The sequence below is a fragment of the Lissotriton vulgaris genome, chromosome 2_1 (genome assembly GCF_964263255.1).
Source record: "Lissotriton vulgaris chromosome 2_1, aLisVul1.2, whole genome shotgun sequence".
Classification (NCBI taxonomy): Eukaryota; Metazoa; Chordata; class Amphibia; order Caudata; family Salamandridae; genus Lissotriton; species Lissotriton vulgaris.
The window spans coordinates 1,331,728,252-1,331,751,131 of NC_141687.1; positions in this window are offsets into that span (position 1 = coordinate 1,331,728,252).

Consider the following 22,880-nt stretch of genomic DNA (forward strand, 5'->3'; position numbering starts at 1 on the left):
TTTTAAATAATTTTTTTAAGCTGTTCTAAAGTTTATGATGTTCATGATTTACATTTTTTAAACATCTAAAGCTGATTTTACGACCTATCTACAAAAGATACAACCTTATTTTCCCATAAGATTGATCAAAGTTTTGAAAAATAACAACCGGATGAACTCAAATGCTAGAAGTGGTATAATTTTTAAACAAGATTTAAGTTAAAGCTGTCTTAAAAAGCTAAGAGGACGTGATTTAACATTATAAATGCTTAAAGTTGATATGTGTATCATGTTAAATGTTTTAAAACTGTGTTTGTATATTTGTTGACCTCAGTTGAGGTCTCTATCAAATTTAAAATAAACTAAATTAAACAGACCCTAATGCACAAGCACATGTTAAAAGTGCATGTGCATTCAGCAGAGAGAGCATGAAGTTTACAAATTTAGTTTGGCGTGGGTGCAAATCCTGCATTACCGATCCCTGGCGAGTTGCAGTACTACTTCTGAAACAAGGCCAATTGAGGTACCAATGGTCTGCCTCAAGGATCCTGTGACCTCAGTGACAGAGTCACTGTCCCTATAGGGCGTTCTGCTACATAGGCCTGCCTACAAGATTGGAGGTGAACTTCAGTATGGATTATGGTGGACAGGCCTTCAAGGTTAACCCACACTTGGCACGGCTAGGGTCCACCTGTTGGTGCTAAGACCCTAGGGCTTCTAAGGTCTAGCAGGGCCTTCGAAGGTCTAGCATGGGAATGTGCTCCCTCAGGAGAGTGGTCTGGTGGACTGGTCATGAATGCTAAACCTGGTTTCCACTTCCAAATTTGGCAGCTCTGGCCACAGTGCTAGATTCTCTCCCTCACTGAACGCCATCCTGCCCCAGTGAGAGACATGCACACTGCCTTCAGTTACTACCCAATTGTGCCTCCTATAAACACCTGGATGTGACTCATTTCAAATTATGCACTAGACTAGAATAATATACTGCCTGAAAAAACAAAGTAAAAACATCTGGGAAAAAGCAAACACTCATAAGGAATGTAAGATTAAGGGGATCGATTACGATGCAGTTCGGAAAGCATTATGACCGAAACGCATCTGGTGGGTCTGACTGACTGATTACGATGCTTCAGGATACGATTCAGTTGGACTCCCTTTGACTTCAATGGGAGCCTTTGTTCTGACCGAATACATAGGCTCCCATTGAAGAAAGGGGTGGCTGGGGAAAATCTTGCACCCTGTGGTTGGCACATCTTGGTGCCTGCCACACTGTGCATGGTTGGAAAGGAAGTGGCACTTGGGTACCCCCATGAGCCTCATCGGAAGGCTCCAGGTGAAGAGAGGCCTGCTACGGGTCCCTGAAGTCTAATTCTTCCAGCCGATCCAAGTTGGAACAACCGGTTTGGAAAGTCTGTCCAAATCTGACATCTTAATAGCTCGGTCGGAAACACGGTCTGTAGACCTGTACGATTCTGCTCTGAACGACTTGGACTTTCTGAATGCCGTCCGATTCAGATTCAGAACTGATTCGGAAAGTCAGTCCGCTTTCAGACTATCGTAATCGGTTGCTCGGAAACCTTTCAGAATCGGTCGGAAAGAATGGCGTTCAGAATCGGATTCAGCAGACCCAAATCTGATTCTGAGCCTTTTCTAACGACATCGTAATCAACCCCCAAGTATTGCATGTGAAATGTAAGCAGGAACAACCTGGTTACCTTAACTTTTTTTATACTCATTCAGAAATCAAGGAGTGTTTTTGCCTGAAAAGTTAATGACATGACTACTGGGCCCGGAAGGGACCCGTTTCAATGTCCATTGCTTATATCCTTACAAAACGTAAGCAGTATGGTTTAAAAAGACCACATCCTTAAACAGAGAGCCGCGGGACACATTTTATAAACTAAAATAAGGAAACACCGATAAGGAAAACATTACACGTTTTCCACTCCACACATCAACAGAAAGACAAGAAAACGAATGTAGTCCTTCACTGGCGAACTCTACAAAGTGGCGCTAATGTGTTTGGGTGTAAATAAAATCAACCTGGCCACTTTGCAACCACTCTTTCTTGGTTTATTTAGTTATTTTTAGGAAAACAGCTGAAAAGTATCACAGTAATCATTTTCCACTTCACGTATCAACAGAAAGATGAGAAAACAAGAGTAGCACTTCACAGGCAAATTCTGTAAAGTGGTGCTAATGAGTTTAGGTGCTAATAAAGCCAATCTGGCCACTTTGAGACCACTTTGTCTTGCTTTATTTAGTAATTTTTCATATTTTTAACCTTTTTTTCTGTTTGTCCCGGAGCTGCAGTTTGGAATAGAAAAATGTGAGAAAAAGACAACATTTCCAGCAAAAGTGTTTCTTTCCCTTTTGGATCCATTTCACAGGGGAACGAATGCAGGAAAGGAGAGGAAAGATAGGGTAGGAGCCGTTTCTTGTAGTCAAGGTTTCAGCAAGTGAGGAGGAGTGAGACAGAGACAGAAAGTAAGGGAAGAAGAGGAAGAAAGAGATGAGGGCAGCATATAGTGGCAGAGCAGGAGAAGTCAACACTGTCCTTGTTAGAGCAGAAGGCCTGCGTGCTAACCAGTGCATTAATTCGACCTCCCATGGCTGCACATGACCAGCATTGCTTAGAATTATAACAAACATTTGCAATGCAATAGGTCTCGTATTAGGAAAGTTTGAACAATTGGTATTGTAAATGACAATTTTTTTATTTAGGTTTTGTTTTGAAAATAGCTAAATTAATAGCGTTGTCATTTACCATGCCAATAGTTATAACTTTCGCAAATGTGACACCTATAGCATTTGTAATGTAATATGTGTTGTATTTACGTGACTTACATGTATTGATATTACAAATAACAATAGTTTTTATTTTTTTTAAATAATTAATACTTAAATAAAAGTTATTGTAATTTATAATGGCAATAGCTTAAACTTTTGTAAATAACATTTGTGAAGATTATGTTCAGTGTATTTTATTGTGACGAAAATCCAAGAACATATGTCAAATATTAACATCTTTTTGTTACATTTGTAATAAAGCTTGAAACATTGAGATAACATACTTGAACCAGTTATTGTTGAATGGTTGCACAGATTGATGCTGTGGTGGAGCTCAGTGATGTTGTGGTGCCACTGAGTGATGCTGTATGCTATGCTATGTTTTGTTTTGCTATCCTATGTTTTGTTTTGTTATGCTATGCTATGCTGTTTTGTTATGCTATGCTATGTTTTGTTATGCTATGCTATGCTATGTTTTGCTATGCTATGCTATGTTATGCGATGCTATGTTTTGTTATGCTATGCTATGCTATGTTTTGCTCTGCTATGCTTTGTTATGCTTTGTTATGCCTTGCTATGTTTTGTTGTGTTTTATTATGCTATGCTTTGTTTTGCTATGCTATGTTTTGTTATGCTATGCTATGTTTTGTTGTGTTGGTATGCTATGCTGTGTTTTGCTATGCTATTATGTTTTGTTATGTTTTGTTCAGCCATGCTATGTTTTGTTTTGTTAAGCTATGCTGTTTTGTTGTGTTTGGTTATGCTATGTTTTTTATGTTGTGCTATGTTTTGTTATGCTATGCTATGTTTTGTTTTGCTATCCTATGCTTTGTGTTGTTATGCTATGCTATTGTTTGTTGTGTTTTGTTATGCTATGCTATGTTTCGTTGTGTTTTGCTAGGCTATGCTTTGTTTTGCTATGCTATGTTTTGTTATGCTATGCTATGTTTTGCTATGTTTGGTATGCTATGCTGTGTTTTGCTATGCTATTATATGTTTTGTTATGTTTTGTTAAGCCATGCTATGTTTTGTTGTGTTTTGTTGAGCTATGCTGTTTTGTTGTGTTTTGTTATGCTATGTGTTGTTGTGTTTTGTTATGCTATGTTTAGTTATGTTATGCTATGTTTTGTTATGCTATGTTTTGTTATGCTATGTTTTGTCATGCTATGCTTTGTTTTGTTATGCTTTGTTTTGTTATGCTATGTTTTGTTGTGTTTTGCTATGCTATATTTTGTTATGCTATGCTGTTTTGCTCTGCTATGCTTTGCTATGCTCTGCTATGTTTTGTTGTGTTTTATTATGCTATGCTATGTTTTGTCATGCCATGTTTTGTTATGCAATGTTTTGTTATGCTATGCTAAGCTTTGTTTTGTTATGCTATGTTGTGTTGTGTTTTGTTATGCTATGCTATGTTGTGTTTTGTTATGCTATGCTATGTTTTGCTATGCTATATTTTGTTATGTATGCTATGTTTTGTTATGCTATGGCTTGTTGTGTTTTGCAATGTTTTGTTATGCTATGTTTTGTTATGCTATGGTTTGTTGTGTTTTGCTATGTTTTGTATTTGCTATGTTTTGTTATGCTATGCTTTGTTATACTATGCTATGTTTTGTTTTGCTATGCTTTGTTTTGATATGCTATCCTATGCTTTGTTTTGTTATGCTCTGCTATGCTTTGTTTAGTTATGCTATGCTATGTTTTGTTGTGTTTTGTTATGCTATGCTATGTTTTGTTGTGTTTTGCTAGGCCATGCTTTGTTATGCGATGTTTTGTTATGCTATGCTATGTTTTGCTATGCTATGCTTTGTTATGCTATGCTATGTTTTGTTATGCTATGCTATGTTTTGCTATGTTTGGTATGCTATGCTGTATTTTGCTATGCTATTATATGCTTTGTTATGTTTTGTTAAGCCATGCTATGTTTTGTTGTGTTTTGTTGAGCTATGCTGTTTTGTTGTGTTTTGCTATGCTATGTGTTGTTGTGTTTTGTTATGCTATGTTTTGTTATGTTATGCTATGTTTTGTTATGCTATGTTTTGTTATGCTATGCTTTGTTTTGTTATGCTTTGTTTTGTTATGCTATGCTATGTTTTGTTGTGTTTTGCTATGCTATATTTTGTTATGCTATCCTGTTTTGCTCTGCTATGCTTTGTTATGCTCTGCTATGTTTTGTTGTGTTTTATTATGCTATGCTATGTTTTGTCATGCCATGTTTTGTTATGCTATGTTTTGTTATGCTATGCTAAGCTTTGTTTTGTTATGGTATGTTGTGTTGTGTTTTGTTATGCTATGCTATGTTGTGTTTTGTTATGCTATGCTATGTTTTGCTATGCTATATTTTGTTATGTATGCTATGTTTTGTTATGCTATGGTTTGTTGTGTTTTGCAATGTTTTGTTATGCTATGTTTTGTTATGCTATGGTTTGTTGTGTTTTGCTATGTTTTGTATTTGCTATGTTTTGTTATGCTATGCTTTGTTATACTATGCTATGTTTTGTTTTGCTATGCTTTGTTTTGATATGCTATCCTATGCTTTGTTTTGTTATGCTCTGCTATGCTTTGTTTCGTTATGCTATGCTATGTTTTGTTGTGTTTTGTTATGCTATGTTATGTTTTGTTGTGTTTTGCTAGGCTATGCTTTGTTATGCGATGTTTTGTTATGCTATGCTATGTTTTGCTATGCTATGCTTTGTTATGCTATGCTATGTTTTGTTATGCTATGCTATGTTTTGCTCTGCTATGCTTTGTTATGCTATGCTATGTTTTGTTGTATTTCATTATGCTATGCTATGTTTTGTTATGCTATGCTTTGTTATGCTATGCTTTGTTATGCTATGCTTTGTTATGCTATGTTTTGTTATGCTATGCTAAGCTTTGTTTTGTTATGCTATGCTATGCTTTGTTGTGTTTTGTTATGTTATGCTATGTTTTGTTATGCTATGCTAAGCTTTGTTTTGTTATGCTATGCTATGTTTTGTTGTGTTTTGTTATGCTATGGTTTGTTGTGTTTTGCTATGGTTTGTTATACTATGGTTTGTTGTGTTTTGCTATGTTTTGTTATGCTATGTTTTGTTATGCTATGTTCTGTTATGCTTTGCTTTGTTATACTATGCTATGTTTTGTTTTGCTATGCTTGTTTTGCTATGCTATCCTATACTTTGTTTTGTTGTGCTACGCTTTTTTTGTTATGCTATGCTATGTTTTGTTGTGTTTTGTTATGTTTTGTTGTGTCTTGTTATGGTATGCTATGTTTTGTTGTGTTTTGCTAGGCTATGCTTTGTTATGCGATGTTTTGTTATGCTATGCTATGTTTTGCTATGCTATGCTTTGTTATGCTATGCTATGTTTTGTTATGCTATGCTATGTTTTGCTCTGCTATGCTTTGTTATGCTATGCTATATTTTGTTATGCTATGTTTTGTTGTGTTTAATTATGCTATGCTTTGTTTTGTTATGCTATGTTTTGATATGCTATGCTTTGTTATGCTATGTTTTGTAATGCTATGATTTGTTATGCTATGCTAAGCTTTGTTTTGTTAGGCTATGCTATGTTGTGTTTTGTTATGCTATGCTATGCGTTGTTGTGTTTTGTTATGCTATGTTTTGTTATGTATGCTATGGTTTGTTGTGTTTTGCTATGTTTTGTTTTGCTATGTTTTGTTATGCTATGTTTTGTTATGCTATGCTTTGTTGTGTTTTGCTATGTTTTGTTTTGCTATGCTATGCTTTGTTATACTATTCTATGTTTTGTTTTGCTATGCTTTGTTTTGTTATGCTATGTTTTGTTATGCTATGGTATGTTTGTTGTGTTTTGTTATGCTATGCTTTGTTATGCTATGCTATGTTTTCCTATCCTATGCTTTGTTTTGTTATGCTATGCTATGTTTTGTTATGCTATGCTGGTGAGTGTGAGTGAGGGTGAGTGAGGGTGGGTGGGTGAGCGAGTGAGGGTGGGTGAGTGAGGGTGGGTGAGTGAGGGTGGGTGAGTGAGGGTGGGTGGGTGAGGGTGGGTGGGTGAGTGAGGGTGAGTGTGTTAGAGCGAGGGTGAGGGTGAGAGGGTTGTGAGGTTGTGTATCCTATGCTTTTTTTGTTATGCCATGCTATGTTTTGTTATGCTATGCTGATGAGGATGAATGAGGGTGAGTGAGTGAGGGTGAGTCAGGGTGAGTGAGGGTGTGTGAGGGGGTGTGAGGGTGTGGGTGAGGGTGTGATGGTGTGTGAGGGTGAGAGGGTTGGGAGGGTGAGGGGGTGTGAGGGTGAGGGTGTGAGGGTGAGTGAGGGTGAGGGTGTAAGGGTAAGGGTGTGTGAGGGGGTGAGAGGGGGTGTGAGGGTGAGGGTGTGAGGTTGAGTGAGGGTGCGTGAGGGTGTGTGAGGGTGAGAGTGGGTGAGGGTGAGCGGGGGTGAGGGTGAGCGGGGGTGAGGGTGAGGAGGGGTGGGTGAGGGTGTGTGAGGGTGAGAGTGTTGTGAAGGTGAGGGGGTGAGGGGTGTGAAGGTGAGGGGGTGTGAGGGTAAGGGGGTGTGATTGAGGGGGTGTGAGGGTGAGAGGGTGAGGAGGTGTGAGGGTGAGGGGGGTGAGAGGATGTGAGGGTGAGGGGGTGTGAGGGTGAGGGGGTGTGAGGGCGTAGAACGTAATCCGTGACATAAAAAGACTAAGAACATATACACTTCAAGAAACAATGTCTTTAAGACTTTTCTAGCCGATCTCTACAATCGGACTGAGTCTGTACATTCGTCTTACAAAAATCCCTAGAAGGGTAAACTGCAAACAAGTGCAACAGGTATATATGTACATGTGAGTGCAATAGGTACAATAGGTACACGTGGTACATGTTATTACATTACATGCCAGTACAATATGTACACGTAATTACATCCAAGTACAATATGTGCATTTATTTAGATGTAATTGCAATACGTGCATGTAATTACACCTGTGGATCTGCATGACTGGAATTTATAAACATTTTTTAAACTGTTTCGAACTAAGCGATATAAACTGTAAAACTAAGTAAATCTGCATTGTTTATTGGGACTCAAATTTGCGGCCAGATACACGATAATAGGCCACTTTGCCCTAGAAAATGCAGATACAAGTGAGCGCCAAACAATTTGGTACATAAAGTCTGTGGGGGTCGCTTCATTCAGGAGCTCAGAATCTAACAATTACCCTCCAATCTGAGAAAGAAGTTCTTTCTCGTGCAAGGGTCACAATTACGTGTGAGTTCCTTTAGGGACCATCGCTATAACCCAGGAAACCTCTTAAAACTCGTTGAATGCGCATTAGCAGTCAGCAGGTAGTCAATCATGATGCGTGGGCTAATGCAGAGAAAGCAGACGTCCAAAGCAAACTAAAAACACAATTGATAACAGTGTCTCATCTGAATAGTTCAACTGGAGAAGCTAAGGGCACGGCATGCCTGGAGAGAGGTCTGCCGTCCTGGGCAAGAGCCAGTTTAGGAGAAAGAAAAAAAATGAGGGTTGACAGCAGAAAACCACAGAAGTGAAGCTAGTGGGAGAGAAAATGAGATAAGGAGAGAGGTGAGATAGGCTCAATAGACAGGACAAGCGGCAGGGGGGGGAGGCGGGAGGCGGGGAGCGGATCCCTTTGAAGTAGCTCATGGCCTCGCGGCCGTGATAAGGGAAAGCAGTTAGGGGGGAGATGGGAGGGAGGCTGATGGCTTTGTGTGAAGCAGGCAGGCAGCTCGGGAAGCAAATGGAGAGCGCGTGCATGGACACACATGCACTCGGCAAAATCGGCCTTTTAGCTTTCTGGTTTAACGGCAATAGGTCTCTCTACAAGACCTAAAAACCACACCGACTTTTTAGAATATAGGAAATGCTATTAATAAAAATAAATAGGCATACGCAAGAACTTGAAAGTATACCTATGAAGGAGGACATGAAGTGAACTGCAAGCAGCGCCATGTGCTAGCCAGTGGTGAGGAGAGGGCGGAAAGAACAGGAGGGGACTTTAATGATGGATACCTCCTAGGTAATGTTCTTACCAGTCGTCCCCAGATAAATGTTTATACACTTGGGTGTCTGTAAGCATTTACAGTTTTTAGAGAACAAGGAAACCCAAACAGGGGAAGCCTTTGGACCATGGGTCATATGTTTATTAAAAGGAACAAGGGTCCTAAGGAGTCGCAATATAGAAGTGAATGAAAATATAGACCTCAATCAGTGCTATATTTTAGCATCCAAGCCCAGCCGGGCGAGGAATATTTTATTTTTGGAAATACCAAGAGATTAGTTGACCTGGAAGGGGTCACATGAGAACATTTAGATAGGGCACAATCCTGTACCTATCCCAAGAACATAGAAAAACCATAGAATGAGAAAAGAAATAAGTGAAGAGCAAAGCTTAACAGGCAAGAAGAAATTTCTTTGGAGCCACTATTGGCTTGCGAATTAAATGATCAATTCCGCAAGTCTCAACATACAGTGTATACAAATTAATATATATATAATCAGTTCCATGCAACACTGTTTTAAAGCGTCAACGTTTCGATCCCTAAGGCTCCTAATGAGGCGGGATCATCATCAGGACTTTTTTAACATGCCTGTTTAAATTACGAACGCCTGTAAAAATGAAAAAAGGGGAGAGAAAAATAGAGAAACAACATAAGGCATCCGCCTCAGATCATAGAATTAAAAACATTCAGCAAGGACCATGTATAACTAAAGGTCAGTTTTCATCACATCTCTTAATAAACTATTTATATAAAATAGCGGTGACTGGTGATGTCATATAGGTGACAAAGTGCTTCTTCGTGGTTCATTATGCATGCGTGCATTTACAATGTAACATAGTGAAGACAACGACGCGGTGACATAGTGATTGTAGGTGGGTCTATTGTAGTCTATTCGCTAGTGCATATACAAACTGGCCGGCGAGATGTCTGTGATTCAGCTAAGTCAAAGAGCGAGCTTTCTAAATTTGGTGCTCGTGACGGTGATAAACCAGTGCGATTAAAATTAGATTGCCGCAGTATGGTGAGCGAAAGCGGGAATTGCGTTCGGCATGGGTGAGGTGGGGTGGTGGTGATCGTTGGTGAGAGAAGAGTACTGACCTGCCAAGTCAGTGAGAGGCTTAGTGAGACATTATACTGCAGTCAGGCAGTTACCAATCCGTCTAAAGGGAGAACAAGTGCTCGTAAAGATGGCGCTTGTTCCGATCGTGTTGTTTATTATTATTTCCGGACCAAGGGGTAGTTACCTTCACGGGGCGCAGTTCAGGGTTGTAAGTTCTTCCGTCGTCTTCATCATGATTTGCCTCCATGAAATGTTCAACCAGTGGGGCATTCGGTGTCCTGCACCTGATGCGGCTCCTATGCTGGCAAACGCGGGTCTTAATCTTTTGAGAGGTTTGGCCCACATAGTTTTTGGGTCTTATGTGGTGGATGACCATTGAAGGTAAAACGTTTGTGTTCAATAATGACACTTTTAAATGTAACACCCTCACAAATTGTAACACAAGCAATGTAATTTATCTTGTCCAATGTCCATGCAACAAAAACTATGTGGGCAAAACCTCTGAAAAGATTAAGACCCGCGTTTGCCAGCATAGGAGCCGCATCAGGTGCAGGACACCGAATGCCGACATTCGGTGGACTGTGTTAAAGGCATTGAAACTTCCCCAAAGAGGGGGCAGCATGTCCAGCCTCCTTAACAAAGAGGAGTTGAAGTGCATAATAATGCTGGACTCTATTCGAAACGGACTGAACCGTACTGAGGATTGGACCTCTCTACTCTAGATCGCTATGGACTTCTTGTTGACAGTTATGCACTTTCATTGTTAGTGTGTTGTAGTACAACTAACATAAATACACTTGAACATTCCGATAATCATACAATCCTAAAGGTTCAAAGAAAGTGGAGAATGTTTTGGAACCTATTAACCTAAAGGTTCAAAGAAAGTGGAAAATGTTTTGGAACAAATGGTTTACCACCACTATGGCTGGAAATCAATATTGTTTTAAATGTTTCATAACCTTAGTTGTATGATTGTAGAGCACTAAAGGCCCTCACTTCTCACTTTTATGAGCACATAACTTTAAATCACTATAGGACTCACGATTATAGATAATCACTGGTCGTTGCCCAAAATATCGCTGCCTAATTCATTTTGTCCGATGCAACACATCCTGGTTGCACAGCTCCTGTTAGTCTATTCTACCATTCCATCATGGCCGCCAATACAAGGGAGGTGCGCCTAGTCCTCCTTCAGTCTCGGCACTTCACTAGCCTTAGTGAGCGAACAACGAGACACACGCGAACAACGGATTCGCGTTCTCTCAGCAGAGGGAGAAGACCATTGTGTTTCCTCCCCCCACCCACCGCCGCTTCCATTGTGAAGAAAGGTAAGCCATGCCCCCATTCCGCCCCACCAGACAAGCCCCAACCTTGGAGGGGCTGCCCTCTAATGCCAATTATTTTCATTATCCAGCATCGAACTTTCGGACCAAATCTCAGGATTCACTCCGACAATCCAAAAGGGAGAAGATCCTTGCCTCCCACTCACCGCCGCTTCTATCATGAAGCTAGGTAAGCGCCCGGCCCCAACCCGTTTTTCACGCCAGCCGAGATTGTGCACTGTCCGACCCTAATGTTAATTAACTTTTTACCACATAGCATCACGCTCCCGGACATTTAAACCTAAGGAGTAATCTCTACCCCTCACGAAGGAAGAACTTACAACCCTGAACTGCGCCCCGTGAAGGTAACTACCCCTTGGTCCGGAAATAATAATAAACAACACGATCAGAACAAGCGCCATCTTCACGAGCACTTGTTCTCCCTTTAGACGGATTGGTAACTGCCTGACCGCAGTATAATGTCTCACTAAGCCTCTCACTGACTTGGCAGGTCAGTACCCTTCTCTCACCAACGATCACCACCACCCCACCTCACCCATGCCGAACGCAATTCCCACTTTCGCTCACCATACTGCGGCAATCTAATTTTAATCGCACTGGTTTATCACTGTCACGAGCACCAAATTTAGAAAGATCGCTCTTTGACTTAGCTGAATCACAGACATCTCGCCGGCCAGTTTGTATATGCACTAGCGAATAGACTACAATAGACCCACCTACAATCACTATGTCACCGCGTCGTTGTCTTCACTATGCTACATTGTAAATGCACGCATGCATAATGAACCACGAAGAAGCACTTTGTCACCTATATGACATCACCAGTCACCGCTATTTTATATAAATAGTTTATTAAGAGATGTGATGAAGACTGACCTTTAGTTATACATGGTCCTTGCTGAATGTTTTTAATTCTATGATCTGAGGCGGATGCCTTATGTTGTTTCTCTATTTTTCTCTCCCCTTTTTTCATTTTTACAGGCGTTCGTAATTTAAACAGGCATCTTAAAAAAGTCCTGATGAAGATCCCGCCTCATTAGGAGCCTTAGGGATCGAAACGTTGACGCTTTAAAACAGTGTTGCATGGAACTGATTATATATATTAATTTGTATACACTGTATGTTGAGACTTGCGGAATTGATCATTTAATTCGCAAGCCAATAGTGGCTCCAAAGAAATTTCTTCTTGCCTGTTAAGCTTTTCTCTTCACTTATTTCTTTTCTCATTCTATGGTTTTTCTATGTTCTTGGGATAGGTACAGGATTGTGCCCTATCTAAATGTTCTCATGTGACCCCTTCCAGTTCAACTAATCTCTTGGTGTTTCCAAAAATAAAATATTCCTCGCCCGGCTGGGCTTGGATGCTAAAATATAGCACTGATTGAGGCCTATATTTTCATTCACTTCTATATTGCGACTCCTTTGTAAGCATTTACCGTCACCATCACATATCTCACAACAGGTGACATTGCGTATGCCCTGCTTCCATGGATCCTCAGGCCGTATCTGCCTCCCAACAATATACATGAAAGGCGGTACAAAAGGGTGCACAGGCTCACAAGGACCGTGATTGATCGTACTTTTGGATTCATGAAATCGTGCTTCAAGTGCCTACACAAGAGTGGTGAAGCTCTGCAGTATGCACCAGAGACAGTCTGTAAAATTGTGGCAACATGTGCCACACTGTACAACATGGCCTGCATGGGTGGAATGGCCATGGATGTGTCTAACACAGATTTGGAGGATGAGGACCCGGGACCACCTGCCCTACAGGGACGGTAGCGCTGCAGAAGAGGGGAGAAGGCGCATGGACCAGATTGCCAACAGCTATTTTTGATTGGCACGTACACATCAGTTAGACACTCACCTGTACATAAGAGAAAACAATTTGTGACTATCTATTGGTGCTTTATTGTGCAAGCATCCATTACCAAACGTAGGACAACATACTCATCTGTAAATGTAGGCATAAACAAAAAAAATACATTAACAAAAAGGGTTATGTCACCCAAATTATGATAATTAAGGTATCTTAATATTGTGTTGGGAGACAACACAGTTCATTTTTTGCCCCTCCGAGCAGCCTGGCCAGAGCTGGCACTATCCATACCAAGGTTCCAGCTGCTGCTATGGCGCATCACTGGTGTCTCTGTAGCTGAGACGGCTTGTAAATCCCTGTTTGTAAAGCGCAAACTATTCACCCATATGGGTCTCAAGGCCCTGGGGGCCATCGTGGAAATTAAGTGAGCTATTGCCCAGAGTCACATGGTGCTGAGCTGAGCTGCCACCGGGGATAGAGCTGTGAACCCTGTGCTCCGAAGTCAGATGCCCTGACCACTGCACCACACCTCTCCACCTTGACACCTCACTATCAGTGCCACCCATGGCACCTCAACCAATGATCGTATTAGTCTGCAGTGTTTCCACTGCTGCAGTGATCTTCTCTATGCCATGAGCAACATCCCCACTGTAATGGCCTATCTCCACCTGCAGCCCAAGAGTGTGCTGGCTGTGTTGATTGGTTGCATGTGCAAGCCTACTAATGGCCCTGGTCAGTGTGCCACTGCTGCACTCCATGCGCCTAAGATTTGTCCTTTCCTCAGCCCATTCTTTGGCTAGGTCGGCCACTGTGTTGCTGAGGGCATCCATGTTTTGCCTCAATCTGGGCCTGATTCTTAGCACACTTGTCCGAAATCATGCGGAAGCCCTGTGTCATCCTGACTTTTCTTTGCCTTTGTGTCTTGTGTTGCAGGCGCTGGATTTGCAACATCTCCCGATCTAGTCCTGCAGACATGGCCTGACTGGCTGATCAAGTGTAGGACAAACTTTGCTTGCACCACAGGGACTGTTGTGTTGGTCGATAGAGCCGCACCCTGGTGGCCAGAGAGACTTGTGATGTTGGGTTCTGCTGTGCAGCTGGAGTGACAATGGGTGAGGCCTGTGAAGTGGTTGCTGCCTCAGTTGCTGGGACTTCAGATGAACTGGGCCCACTTGTTTCTCCCACATCCTGCCCTTCCTCCATCTGCTCAAGCTCCTGGCCACCCACTGTGTCATCAGAAGTGTTCTCTCCTTCCATTGCTGTGTCTATGTGACAAAAGATGATAGAAAAAATAAAACATGTGAGTCACTGTTTCAGTGATGTTGCAATGTTTATCAGCTCAAGTCATTCCCTCAATACACTGAATTTGTCCACCACTAGTGTTGTTTGTTTGTTTTACATGGAGGTTTGTTTGTGGTTGATTAGTGTGCATGCACAGTATAGGCGTTAGTGGGTTTTCACACATCAAATTCATATTTCTCACTTACCAGGATTTCTTGCTGGCTGGGATGTGTCAAGGCTCCTGAAGCCTACTACAGCTGCCCTCTCCAGGGTAGCGTCCACCATGGCTTCAGCTACTGAGGGCTCAGCTTCAGTGGATGGTCCCTGTCCGGTACGTTTAGCCTCCTCCAGCAATGCTGCCACCCTCTCTTTTGCCCTGGAGGGAAGATCGTACCTGTGCTTTTTGATGTCGTCAATGGAGTGGTGTGCAACGCAGAGGGCATTTATATGCTGCTGCATACGGCGCCAGATCTTGCGCTTCTCAGACTCTGACAGACGGTGTGAGGCACTACAAAATAATTCCTCATGGTGGTTGTAACATTCCTCCGTTATAATGTCCAGCTCCTGGTCAGCAAACTTCACCTTCCTCAGCCTCTCCTTGCTATCCTTCTTGCTGGCCTTGCTGCTCATGCTGTCTGTAATGCTTAATCAGCAGTGTAGAACAGAGCTGCTGCACCTGGACATGTGCTTGGGTTTTGATCAGGAGTATCCTTGGACACCACTTCCTGTTTTGGGGTCCTTCAGCTCATCCAGGAAGTGTTTCCCTTTTTTGTTTTGCAAATTTTACTATTTGTGAGTGCTTTATTAGGCTGTTTCAGGCACACTCGCAAATTGCGGATTCAAAGTTGGTCTTTTTAATGCGACTCGCTATTTGTGTGACTTTAGCGACTTGCAAATAGCGAGTTGGCGAAATAGCGTTGCTAGTCAATACCGACTCGCAATCATGTTTTCTATTTGGTTTGTAGGTAGCATATAGTGACTCGCTATTTATGAGTCGCAATGTGTCGCAAATAGCGAGTCGCTATTTTCATGGGTCGTACATCTGACCCACTGATTCTATTATCTGAGGGCTATGACTATGTGATTATATTCCGCAAGTTACAAGTTATGTATGTATAAAGTCAGCTATGAGCGATATATTTTTCTTGCTTGGACTTAAATGGTACTCATATATTTCATGCTAATGAGAAAGGGATCAACAATTAGGATATGGGGAAAGAATGGATATTTGTGGCGGATGACACAGAAAAGTAGATATTCTTGGTTGGTGAAGAGTTGAGCAAGTCGAGAAAGAGTGAGCAGAGGGAAATTCATTTAGATTGGAGAGTGAATAAGAATGACGGAAAGGGATAAAAATGTTTCTCATCAGTGCACGACTCATTATAAAAACTCAAGAATGAATATAGTCACTGACAACCATAATGTAGAGCGGTGCTCAGACAAAATATCGAAAACAAATATAGTCAGACAGAAATATCAAGTGAAATATTGCCACACAGAAATACTGTGTGCAAGAATATTGGTTTTAAGGTAAGTAATATTGATCTTAACAATATTAAAATGATTAAAATAATTTACAAAAATATTGTTGTTAAGAATATTCAGCTAGATTCATCAAGCATTTTTGCGAGCACAAACGGTGCGAATCGCTAAATTCGGCCGTTTGCGCCCGCAAAAATGGCATTTGGAATTCATCAATGGGTCATGAACTCGCAATTTGAAAAATCGCAAATAATTGCGACTTTTCAATTCAATTCAATTCAAAGAATCTTTATTCGGTGATTAAAAAACACCATAAAAGCACACATATATATAAACATAGATAAAAAGTCATTAAACATTAATCAAGATCCTTATACACATTATTGATACAAATGGAAATACCAACAGGCAAGTCCAACACTTTTAAAATAGAAAATCCAAAACATTTCATTCCTCTCCCCTTGTTAGCCTTAATCGGACCGCAACCTTAATAAAATTCATGATACAACACAAAGTTAGAGGGTCAGAGGCTTTTTGTAAAAAGACTAATGTCTCCCTGGCATGTTCTTGTTGGGCTTTTTTTAAAATGTTTACAAGAAATCTGCGCCTGGGCATAGAAAAATAGGGACAAAGCAAAACAAAATGAAGGGAGTCCTGCGGAGACCTGTTGTCGCAGCCGCAGGGTCCCTTCTGCTCAATTGATGTGGTGAAACCTGCTGGTGAAGCCAACATAAATGGGAGTAAGTTCAGTCTAAAACGGCACATTAGAAATCTATCCTGTGCATTGTGCATAAGGTACAGATAAGGCTCCATACCCTCCACGCTCTTCACCAGGTTATGGGCCCTCACTGTCTTTTTAACTCCTTCAGCCTCAGCTCTGCATTGGCTTTTCCGCTCTAGGAAAATTTCCCCTACTTGTTTCTTGTGCTGGGCTAAAATTATTGCAGGGTTCGTGAAGAGGTTACCAAGACCTAGTTCCTCGAGGATGTTCTTTACATATTTGAGCCATGGAATGCACATACATTTAGCCCTCTCCAAGCAGTCCGATAGAATTTCTCTGCTGAGAGACGCATCTGGATTAACCCATATTTTTAACCAGGCCACAATTGGCCTAAGTTTTATCAGGTCCTCCAAGTATGGCCTCCCTAACTCCCTGTGTGCTATAATTCCAGCGGTACTGGGTGGTGCCCTCAGGATAGATTTCAGATATTTATTTTCTTCCTGTTGGATTCTGGTGGTATTCACGAAGCCCCATACTTCTGCCCCATATGTAACTTTGGAGCATGATACGGAGCTGTACAGGTTCATCACCTGTTCCGGGCTCCATCTACCTAGCCTCCTGCCATAGCTAGCTATTGCCCCGTTGGAGGCAATCATTTTGCTACAACGTTCCGCCACCAGGGAATTAAACTGCAGGGCGCCGTCAAAGGTTACTCCAAGATAAGAAAACGTTTTAACCTCCTCTAAAATATGGCTGCCTATTGTATAAGTAAATTTAGGGGAAGTTTTTTTACCAGCCAGGAGCACATACGATTTACCCAGGTTAACAGATAGATCTAAGGCACCCATGAACTTAACAAAACCATCGATCAGGATTTATAAGCTCCGGGGTGTGTGTGCAATCAAGACCGCGTCATCTGCGTAAAGCAGGACAGGAATATGACGCGACCCCACCCTTGGGGAATCTGCCTTTAAACCCAACAGGAACTGCTCCAAATTGTTGATATAAAGGGAAAACAAAAAAGGGGCAAGAATGCAACCTTGTCTGACTCCGCTCCTACAGGGAAAAGAGTCAGACAATCCCCCCTCCCTGTTGAATCGGACCTTGGCCGGTGTGTCGCTGTGCAATTCCCTTAATATGGTGATTAGACCACTCTCAATCCCCATACTTGACATCATGTCCCACAGTTTTTCTCTATTGACGTGGTCAAATGCTGCTGCCAAATCCATGAATCCCATGTAAATCCGTTCATCACTAGCCAAAGTATATTTGGCAGTCAGCATATACAGGTTCAAGCATTGGTCACTAGTTGACCTCCCTGTCCTGAAACCGTATTGAGTGTCCGAGAAGATGTTATTTTCTTCGGTCCACTCAGACAGTCTGTTAAGGATTGCCCTGCCCAAAAGTTTGGCCGATACGTCAATCAGGGAAATAGGCCGATAGCACTTGGGATCGTCCCTATTGCCCTTCTTGAAAATCGGCACAATAATTGCTTTAGACCAAGACGGTGGCAAGCCACAGGTGGTTGCATTGTTTAAAACCCTGGTCATTAAAGGGGCCCATAGTTCTATGTTGCTCAGAAACAGGTCAGGGGGAATACCATCCGGGCCAGGGGCTTTGTTTTTAGTCAGACCCTCCATCCCTGCGGTAATCTCCTTAAGAGTAAATACTACCGGTGAAGACTGGCTTGGGGTTACCGGCAACTCTACCGGGGTGCCGGACTCATGATTATATAAACCCCTGAAATGGGTGACCCACTGCTCTGGAAGGATATTAGCCCCTATCTCCGGGGAATCATTTTCTTGGAAGGTCGGTTTATTAATGATTCTCCAGAAACCCGCTAAATCCTTTCTTTCCCCTGCCTCTCTTAGATCTGCCCATGCTTCTGCTTGCAAAGCAAGTTTCCTCCTCTTGGTCTCTTTTTTGTATTTTTCTCTACACACCTTGATTTTTTGAGAGTCCCTTGGTTTTAATTTAAGGCAGCATTTCAACTCCCTCAGTGCTTTAGAACAGTCTTTGTCAAACCACCGGGGATTATCCTGGTTTCGTGTGGGCACACTAGTTTTAAGTAGGCCATCGATCAGGTTAGCGATCTTATCAAATGCTTCCAGTAACCTTGATCCATGGACTTCTAAGTCTAAACAATCATTAATGGCCGATTTGCCCATGTCCACCAAGGCTTTATAAAACTTTTCCCCGTCTATTTTAGACCATTTTAGTCTCCTGCCTTGGTCTGTGACCCTCTCCGTGATTGTGCGATGGACTCTGATTCTAGCACCCGCCCTATACATCAGCTCCAAAACAAGAGGGTTATGGTCGCTAAAACTGCTCCATTCTATCCCTACGCTAATTATTTTATTTGTCAGGGATCTCGAGGCCAGAATATAGTCTATGATAGATGAGCAACCCCTGCCCTTGAATGTTGGTGGGAGTGTGCCATCCATCTGTGAGCCTATCATATTAATGGTATGCTCTAAGTCGTACTTGACCCGAAGCAAACTGAGAGCCGACCCAGTGGGCGTATGAGAAAAATGCGGCCCCTTCTCCATAGGGCATTGTGACCAATCTGTATTAGCCTTAACCAGTGCCGGACAGAGATGGCAGTTAAAGTCTCCCATTAATAGCAGCGCGTGAGACTGCCCCTTATTTTGGAATGTTGTTTCTTGTCCCAGCCTGTAATCCAGTTCAGCTACTAGTGGGATATGATTGTCCGCTATCTCGGTGTTATAGATGTTAAAAACAGTAAATCTTAACCCCTTCCCGAGGAACCGGACTGCCTGAATCCCATATGAGTTCCAGTCTGGGGAAGACCAGGTACCTGGGAGGTCTAAATCTACGTAAATGGACAATCCACCCATTGCTCTCCCTGATCTGGTTTTCCGTGCGGGAACAAAGAAGCACTTGTATCCCTGTAAGTGATAATTATTCACCGGGGCCCATGTCTCCTGCACACAGATTACGTGAAATTTTCTAATAAAGTCAACCCATTCTTTATTATTAAATTTGCCTGCCAAGCCTGCTATATTCCAGGAGATCAATCTCAGTGCCTCCCCCCTCTGTTCTAAGCCCCCCTGAGGCCTTATTTGTGTCTCCAGCGCTAACCCTTGTGTGCCCAGCCCATATCCCCCTCCTATACATTCTATGTCTGTGACCCTAGATTCAGCATACTCAGATGTTCCAACACCACTCGGTAGGATTTGCTGAGCCTGAGAGCTTTGCTCCTCCAACACCTCTGCCAAAGCTCCCTTTTTCCTGTCACCCATGGGGGAATTATCCGTTTGTCAATCCACCCCATCTAGGCCATTCAGACAGTTAAACCGGTTGAAGGTGTGAAAGGGTGGTTCTGGTCGGCCATATAATGGCCTAGAGTTAGATTCATGGTATCTCCCCCTCCGGCCAACCCTCTCCCAGTTATCATGATTTTGGGGCGGCTGCAATGGAACAGGGATAAGGGGAAAAAAGAAAGACACACGAAGGGTTTGAATGGTAGATTCCCTAGATCTGTTCTTTCCTTGGCATATGTAAGACACAGTTCCTGCGTCCCTAAAGCTCACCAATATGCAGTCCCCTATTATAGATTTGTATGTTCTTCCCACCCATGGCACCCTTCTTACCATTATGATTTCATTATTGAGGTGTACCGGGAGGGGTCTATTTATGTTTAACCACTTGATTACCCTACTTTTCAGGGAACAAAAGTCCTCAGTTTCACCTACTTCAAGTGGTGGAACACCCGCCATGACTACAGTGAAATCATTTGTCTCAGGGGGTAGATTAGGCCTACGTGGTCTCGGAGGAAGCTTCATTAGGGGCATCAATGTAGTGCTATCTGCCGGCAGTGCCGGAGGAACAGGGTCTGCAGGAGGAGTGGGCATATTAGAGTTGAGGGGCTTAGTTGGTGCAGGCTTGGTCCTCAAGGGTTGTTGCGGGACCGCCGCATTCGCGGCCTGTGGAGGGGCTGAATTTGCTGCGCTATTTAGAGGCTGATGAGGGGCCAATGGGGTGGGAATGGGCTCTGGATGCCTTCCCTGGTGACCAGCCGGGATTTTCAAGCTACTTAGTGTGGCCTCCAGAATGGTTAGTCTGATCTCGATCTTTTTTATACTCTCACTAATAGGTAATAATAAAGACCTTAGCAGGAATTCCAAATTTCCAAGCGGGACAACAGAAAGGGGGACATTAGCGATATTAGTTCCTGTATCCTTTATCAGCGCGGGGGCCGAGGCATCTTGGACAGTAGGTTTAGGGTGTAATACGTTCGGTAATTTCACTACCATTGCGGGAGGTTTTGAGGACCTCCCAAAATCGGAGTGCATGGTTTTAGGTTTACTCTTCCCCTGGGCTCCCTTCGATTTCCTCCTACGCTTGTTAGGAGGGGGCCCATATACTCCTTGCGTGGTAGCTGGCTTTGGTTTGGCTTTCCTAGCTTTAGGGGCTGGGGGAGGTTGAGAGACTAGATGAATGGTCACCCTATTAGGGCTTGGGCTGATGACTGGGGCTATACTCATAGTTAGAACCGATGGACTGTTCGTACAATCCCTCAACAAGAGTGGGACATCATCTATTGGGGTCAACTCCTCCCTAGGAGTAGTGAGATGTTCTCCAAGTGGTCTATTTTTCAGATTATCTATTGAGCGTCTCCGCTCTGCTCTTAGCCGGGATAAGTTACTCTCCTTGTCCCCCTCCCCCACAGCCCGGGAGAAATAGTTCTCTAAGGTCTTGGTTTTGACTCCTCCCTGCTTCAAGGGGGTACTCTCCCTTGCCGGGGACGGCATAACAATTGATGGTGAATTGTATTCAGCGAGTGGCAGTGACATCAGATGGAACCAGGGTTCAAATAAGCAACACAAGAGAGTAGGCCCAGCCCGGCCTACTCCGGCCTAGGACGGCCTAAGACGGTCCCGCCCTTGTCCCGGGCTTCTCCCGGCGCGCTCCCGCGCAGCGGGAGCGATGCTTCCTCTATATAGCTATTCAATTGGCTGACTAAGGGTGGGCGGGGCCGGCAGGGAGAGCAGCCCAGCTGGTCAATGGGCGCGTGGGGACTCCTGGTCCTCGGAGTCCCCCGCAATCGCTCGCAGCCCTGCCGGTGAGTCCGAGGTTGTCCCCTTAAGTTGTACCACAAACCGCGAAGCGACAGGAGCAGGTTTCCGCACGAGGGGGATGTCAGCAGGCTTCCGCACAAGGGAATGGCAGCGTCCTTAGCAACTCCACGTTTCCTCAGGTGTTCCACAGTTCGCCCGGTCTCAGCCCTTTTTGATGTTGGAGAAGGGTGGGCGGGGCCGGCAGGGAGAGCAGCCCAGCTGGTCAATGGGCGCGCGGGGACTCCTGGTCCTCGGAGTTCCCCGCAATCGCTCGCAGCCCTGCCGGTGAGTCCGAGGTTGTCCCCTTAAGTTGTACCACAAACCGCGAAGCGGGACCCGCGTAGCGGGTCCGGCGAGGCGCGGCGACAGGAGCAGGTTTCCGCACGTGGCGGATGTCAGCAGGCTTCCGCACAAGGGAATGGGGGCGTCCTTAGCAACTCCACGTTTCCTCAGGTGTTCCACAGTTCGCCCGGTCTCAGCCCTTTTTGATGTTGGAGAAGGGTGGGCGGGGCCGGCAGGGAGAGCAGCCCAGCTGGTCAATGGGCGCACGGGGACTCCTGGTCCTCGGAGTCCCCCGCAATCGCTCGCAGCCCTGCCGGTGAGTCCGAGGTTGTCCCCTTAAGTTGTACCACAAACCGCGAAGCGGGACCCGCGTAGCGGGTCCGGCGAGGCGCAGCGGCAGGAGCAGGTTTCCGCACAAGGGGGATGTCAGCAGGCTTCCGCACAAGGGAATGGCGGCGTCCTTAGCAACTCCACGTTTCCTCAGGTGTTCCCTGTGCGATTTTTCAAATTGCGATCACATTTAAGGAATCTCAATTTGAGATTTCTTAAATGCTATTCATGAACCTTTGAAAAATTGCGAATTTGCTATTTTATGCCGCTATGTACCGCGAAGTCTGACTTCGTGGTAAATAGCAAAAACTGAGAAAAATGCACTTTTGTGCATTTTTCTAAGTTGTATGTTACACACACACATGTCCTTTGGACATGTGTGTGCGCAACATCAGTCTACATTTTCATTTCAGGGGTGCTACAGGGTATCCTTTGGACACCCCAGGCACCCTTGAAATCGCATCCTTATTTGCGATTAGCAAAGTGCTAATCGCAAATAAGGAATAACTCCTTAGGCCTTTAGGCCCATAGGAATGAATGGGGAGTTATTCCTTATTTGCGATTAGCAATTTGCTAATTGCAAATAAGGAAGCTGTAGGAATCGCAATTTATTTTGCGATTATTACATGAATCCCGTTTTGCAAGTCCTTAATAGCGATTCCTTAATAATCGCTATTAAGGACTCGCAAAACGGGACAATGATGAATCTGGCTGATTGTGTTTTAATTATTTTTACAT